The following is a 6,940-nucleotide window of genomic DNA, read 5'->3' on the forward strand; positions in this document are numbered from 1 at the left end:
GTGTCCTTACTGTAACAAAACCGTACCCTCATACAATTGTATATTGTGGAACAATAATTGTATTATTGTTGTTGTAGGATACTTAACATAGTGCGATTTGTTAACGTTAGCATGACGCTCATTTACACACATCCAAACGCGAGCACGCCTATCGTCGAAATCCAAAGTAAATCTGGACTCATCTGAGAAGATTGCACGCGCCCATCGAGGATTACCCCAATTTCTACGCTGCCTACACCATTGACGCCTGTTTGCCATGTGCTGGCGAGTTAATGGAGGAACAACACGCGGTCGTCGCGCATGCAAATGGGCTGCATGTAGCCGATTTGTAATAGTTTGGGGTGTAACTTGGTATAAGTTTACAGAAAGCTGATTGGCCGTGTATTCTCGATTTCGCAGAACCTGTGTACGAATGTATCGATCCTGGGCTTGTGTGGTGGCTCTAGGGCGACCTGAACGAGGTCTATCATCAACATTATGTGTTTGTTGGTACCGGTTCCACTGTCTACTGATCACAGACTGTGACACATTATGTTGGCTACTGCTCGTTGTGTAGAACCCATTTGAAGCATGCCAATAGCATGTAGACGTTCATCATGTTGACGACGTCTCATCGCGCAAATTAAACGTAACACACTAAAGCAAAGATACGCTAAACAGTAAATCATCTTTGAACATACTCTCAAAGCATGTCAAGTGTCCAAGACTATTTATCATATTATCACAACCTGCGTAGGTATTTCCATTTCAATATCCCCTACTTTTTTGAAGAGTATATAATAATTGATTGTACTGTAATATTCAAAATGGGCTAGTTGTAGGCGGGACCAGTTAGCCTCAAACGTGGAGTAGCCCCAAACAAACTGCAAAGGGAAACCAGTACAGTTTGGTTCATTCATATTCGACCGAAGTCGGTCGGCAAAATTACGTAATCAACATAATTCCTATTTCCTTCCGTTTTTTATCGTTCAAAATTTCGTTTTACTTGTTTTTACTAAACTAGGATCTGAAAGTTGTTATATAACCCGTATTTTGGATGATCTGAGCGTTTAAGCTAATGAAACAATCTGTTACGGCGCGGGGTGCACGGAACTGTGGGTAAATCACTAGAGACATCAACGCTGATTGGTTAATCAAATGTATGGCGTCACAGGGTCAAAGGTCGCTCGTATGACCTCTGACGCGTCCTTCCACTACAACTGGTCAGATCTTCATGTATTGTAGACCATCGAAAGAATATAAAAAACTAAACGAAATATAGATCTGTATTTTAATCAAACTGTTCAGTGGCTGGACAATAAAGGAATGAAATGGGGTTTAACGTCCTACTGTTCTGCTATGACTGGGCTAATGAAGACGGGTATACCGTGTGCTATGAGAGAAATTTGCCTACTCTTACATCAGATTCCAGCTGCTTCGGGATCTTTTACGTGCACAGAAAAGTGTACACGGAGCCTCGGTTTTCGTTCCATCAAAACGACTAGACAGCTGTCCTTGTCATGCCTCCTGTAACACTGACAAGGCGAAACCACGCCGGAAAATCCCGATGAACTTTCTCCGCCAACACCGGAAGCGAACCCGCGACCTTCATCAGAATAGCGAGCCCACATCTTACTCACTTAACCAGGGACAAAAAGTGTATTTTTGTTAAAATCTTACAAAACAAAGTGGTTATAGAGGAGAAATGTTCAAAAAATAACAAATTTGGCCAAACCAATAAAAAAAAAATGTATTTTGCGCATGGTGCCATGTTTGGTAATAGAATGATATTGTCCCCATATAAAACCCGTCAATATCGCGTAAGATATGGTTTTTACTATGTCTTTTATATGGTTTTAAAAATCCATGATGTAAGAAATTCAAAATGACAGCCAAAATGGAATCCGATATCTTTCATTTTAAATCAGTTATGACTGGAATATGTTTTTTACGTGGTGTTTGATGTCTTTTCATTGAATTCTGATCTCAATTATTTTTTTTGCGAAATCCAGGTCCAAAATGGCGTATTTATTTTATTAATCCACATTTTCTTCTGAGTTTACCGGGTTCTAGTTCCCGACACCAAAAAAGCAACCAGATGGTGGTTTGTTTTTTGGGGTTTTTTAAAAAAAAAAACAATATTTTTATTCAGATTTAAAAGGGCATTAAACTAGAATGCATAATGGGGATTCTTTCATGTTTTAAAATATATCTAAAAAGGTTTTCGGGGTTACTGAACTCTATTTTGGTTTTTAATATACATTTAACAAATCTAAACATCTGTTTAGCATTTGTTTGTTTTTAGTGCAATTATTCTTTATTCTTTGCGGTGTGTTCCCACCATGCCGGCAGACTGTTAATCCTTAAATTGATCTAAAATAAAATACTCTGTTTAAAAGTAGTCACTCAAGAACTGTTCACTAGTGTTCAGCGTTAGTGTGCTCTTTTAAGAGATTAAAACCCCTCTTTATAAAATTTATTAACCAACTAATTAATGACATTTTGAACACAGTTCATGCCGGCGTTATGATTTCAAACATGAATTCAATTCACTATATTAATATAAATAGATGGTCGATCTGTGTCGAAATTATATTTATTTTTCAAATGGCCAACGTGCAGGTTAATATTCGCTTTATCTCCAATAATCGAGGTGGCCGAAACTTAATGCACAATGGTTACAAGTACCGAATAAAGTCAAGCAGACCAAATGCCGTCCATTGGAAATGTTCAACAAAAACATGTCCAGCTACTGGAAACACAAAGAATGGTGTTTTTATATGTGTAAATTTTTTAATGTTATTTAATAAATGTTGAATTTGTTAAAATCAATACATTTTTATATGTGTACATTATTTAATGTTATTTGATAAATGTTAAATTTGTTAAAATCAATACAGTTTAATTCTTAAAAAAGATATGGACTATAGTTTATAACACCATTGTTCTAGGATTAACTCTGGATTGGCGGCAAAATTTGACATCAAAGCCTGCCGGCAAAGTGGGAACACCCCTTTTTTGCACCATCTTCGATATTTCCAGATGTTAAGAATTTGCGCCCTTATATTAGATCAGTAATGGTTATGCGATCCGTGTTTACAGCCCCTGTGGCATCAATTCCAGAGATGAACTGAAAATGAATGTAGTTTAAAAGGTCACTAAATTAGTTAATGTTTTTGCGTCATGGATATACGTTAAATATATTCAGAAGTTAGAAACACCAAGATATACTCCAGAGAAAGCATCATTTAAAGGAGAGAACCCCTCCGGAGCCCCCACCCCACTCCACCCCCAATAGAGTTGGAACCACTCACGGCCCCTGGTATTATTTAGATCAATAGTATCTGTGTGAAATAGCTTCATATAACGCCCGCTTCCACCGAAGTGATGTCGCAGACAATAATACCACAGGTTCAATTGAATGTTGTCTAACACCTCGAACTAAATAGGAGTTATCTTTCAAGGTGGTTATTCTCGCGTGACACGTGATGGCTACAAATATTCCTAAATTTGTAGAACCGGATATTTGATTTCAGTAAACCTATTTGTATAAACACAAAATCTTATTTATTATTTTGTATCCAGGTGGACCTTCCATATAAACACCTATCTGCATAATAGGTTTATGAAAATACACATTTAAACAACATTTAAATATTACCTATCACCTGTAGCACTTTACCCTCGAACTAACAATATTTATATGATTATTTTAGGTCATATAAACACATTTTAACACCATAACTTTCTGCATGAAATGACAATAAATTGTTTAATGGATAAAAAGGAACCATATTTGTTATTGTATTTTGTAGCTGTTAACTAATATACGAATTATCATTTGATATAGCGCATGATCATTAAAGTAATCAAGCAATGCAGAAATTTGCAACTCGTTTTAACATCCTTTATATCCCCCTGGCTATCTTTTGCACATACGAAAAAGGATTTGTTTGAATTGAAATGGTCATGTATTTGCCTCATAAATTACATAAACCAATCATTGAATAATAACAAATACCCGGCAAAATAAACAGCAAAATATTTTCCAACATGGAAATAAAATATACTAAAATATAAAATATATTAATAATATCAAAATGGTTCAATATAGCACCAATACAATTTAAACATGCATTAACTGTCCCCTTGTGCAAAAGATGGGGTATCTACTTCGGCCACAAAAATTGTTGATTTCAAACAATAATTTCCCTCCCATCCCATGACCTGTATATTATTAATTATTAACCTTAAACCGTGTTCTCAGAAACACGCTGGTGACTAAAAAAGCCATCACTGATAACCCAATGTTCTCAGTAATGACCTGTACAATAGTGAAAAACAAATAAAACACAATAATTGTAAACTTAAATATTCCCAGAAAAAGACGAAAAAACAACTTTCAGGAGTTTTGTTAATTGAGCAACCTTGATAACCCTGTGTTCTCAGAAACCAACTGGTGACTAAATTACTGATAACCCAATGTTCTCAGTAAAAATTGTACAAAATTCAGTCACCGGTTGAAGTTGCGATGGAATCTTGGGACAAATGGATCGATCTAGACTTTTAGCACTGGAATCCTAATATATTTCTGGAAAGCTTCCGACTGCCATCGACCTAGAAGACGAATTTGGGAAAAAGGAAAATCCCCTAGCAGCTGCTGTCGTAGCAGCACCTATGCGGAAACTATGAGGTTTATAATGCTCGCAATTTAGACCACATGCTTGAACAGCTAAATTGGGGTGGCGCATAAAGAAATTCCGTGAAATCGGTGCCGAATTCATGAATGTAAACAACCACAAACTTGATTGGCTTCGGAAAGCAAGGTAGTCCAAAAGTGCTTGTACCGAGCATAGTTTAGGATTGTCAGAATTCCGTTCGATGAAAAGAATTGGATAGTTGTTACCCCTCTTGTGTCTAAAATTTTGCATATGTATTTGTAAGGATGAAATTTCACCAGTGTCACTGGCTTTTTGAAAGACAATGTTTTGCGTTTGCAGGTTGTTCGGGGAGTTTGTCATTTCCCCAATCGGCAAAAATGCTGCAAATGTCAGAAGAAACATAGCTGTAAATAATTTTGTTAGGAAGAATGACAAACCTAGGCCACCCAAAACCGTTACCAACTGAGCTAGAATGGATTGTGTAATAGGCAAACGCCGATCATAGGATACCGCTCTATTCTGATAACCCCTAATTAATCTACGCAATACGAAATGCTGGGAAACATCTGGACCCCCAGTTAATTTCTGAATAAAATTTAAGTCGGAGACATAAGAATTGACTGTGCTTGCAGTCAAATGTTTAGAGAAACAATATGCTAGAAATTACACAACATAGCTATTGATATTGGAAAAATTGCCCGTGAAGGGTAAAACTGATCGCAAAATTCGTTATAGTGACGGAAAGCTAAACGATAAGACCGTCTTGACCCGAGGGTTAACGAATCTGTCACTAAATTTCCTGCAACAGTGTTCAGATCTGTAATAGATACTGTGGAACTACTGTAGGCGTGGAATCCATGTGTGGAAAGCTTTGCTGAATTTCGTTGACCTGCAACCAGATTGAATATTACACACTCCAGGAACATGACGGGCAGTAAACAAAATATTAAATTCCACAATTTTCACAACGAACAAACGAATAAGTCTCGTGATATTAGGTTCTCTAGATGTCTGCTTATTAAGCAGGTGCACCACTGCTAAATTATCCCAATGAAAACAAATTCTGGAGTTTTGCAAAATTGACGACCAAAACTGGACTGCGATTACTATAGGCAACAACTCTCTGTACGTAATGGAGTAATCCAACCAGTTATTAGAAGCTGGAAGTGAAAACCAATGATTTTTTAATACAGCACCACAACCCACATTGTTCCATCTGAAAACATGTTCAAAAACCTGGAGGACCGCGTAAATTGGGGGATCATCAACGCCCTTCCATTATCTTTCCCCTGAATACGAGTGCGGTACTTTCATGGGTCACGAAACTAGTTAATGTTCTTGCGTAGTTTGGTCAGGAATTTGCGTCGGTTTTGATGAATTGCTAATGTTGCCGCACGTTAAATATGTGCAGAAGCACCAAGATATACTCCATAAAGTATCATTTACAGTCAGTAGTTCTAAGGAAATTATTAACTTAATACCATCAAATACTAACTAAATACTATCAAATACCATTACATACTAACTAAATACTATCAAATGCCATTACATACTAACTAAATACTATCAAATACCATTAAATACTATCAAATACCATCACGCACTAACTAAATACCATCAAATACTAACTAAATACTATCAAATACCATCAAATACTACCAAATACCACCACATACTACATCAGCATTGTGAAAAAATAACAGAATACTTTAATTATATATAAAACAAGTGGAGAATTTGCAAACTTGTAGGCTAAAAGTTTAAGGCCAATGTCTCGATGTTCCAGTCAGCTCCATTAACCACCCAAAAATAACAAATATTAACCGATATTATGAGAAATCATTCAATTTCTGTAACATAATGGGAAAATATTACCAAAACATGAGACAATAGTACAATTATTTGTTAAAAATATATTATTCATTCAATGTTTAGCCGTTTCATTTATCACTGATACTATAAATGGACATTAATATTGAAATAATTGCAGAATTCCCCCAGTTTTGGACAATAATAAGGTATATGGTAGTATTTGGTAGTATTGAATAGATATTGGGTAGCATTGGGTAAATCAGCCTGACGCCTCGATCGCATTCACGTGGTTTATGGCAGTAGGAGGATAACTCTGGAATGGACAATCGCAGAACGTTGAATATTGCTAGGGTTTATCCCCTCATGACCATGATGCTTCACATCCAATCTGAAAAGAATCAATCCAAAAACTGTAGTTCCTATCGCGTTCATAAGCCAATTGTTGACGGACAGACGGACAGGGTGACGACATATTGCTAGAGTTCATC

General features: G+C 36.5%; 1 pseudogene; it reads right to left on the minus strand.

Moving 5' to 3' along the window:
* Positions 1-4,537: 4,537 nt before the first annotated feature.
* On the minus strand, positions 4,538-5,051 carry LOC126830590 (uncharacterized; annotated as a pseudogene).
* Between the last annotated feature and the right edge of the window lie 1,889 nt (positions 5,052-6,940).

Source organism: Patella vulgata, chromosome 8, assembly GCF_932274485.2.
Source record: "Patella vulgata chromosome 8, xgPatVulg1.2, whole genome shotgun sequence".
Lineage (NCBI taxonomy): Eukaryota > Metazoa > Mollusca > Gastropoda > Patellidae > Patella > Patella vulgata.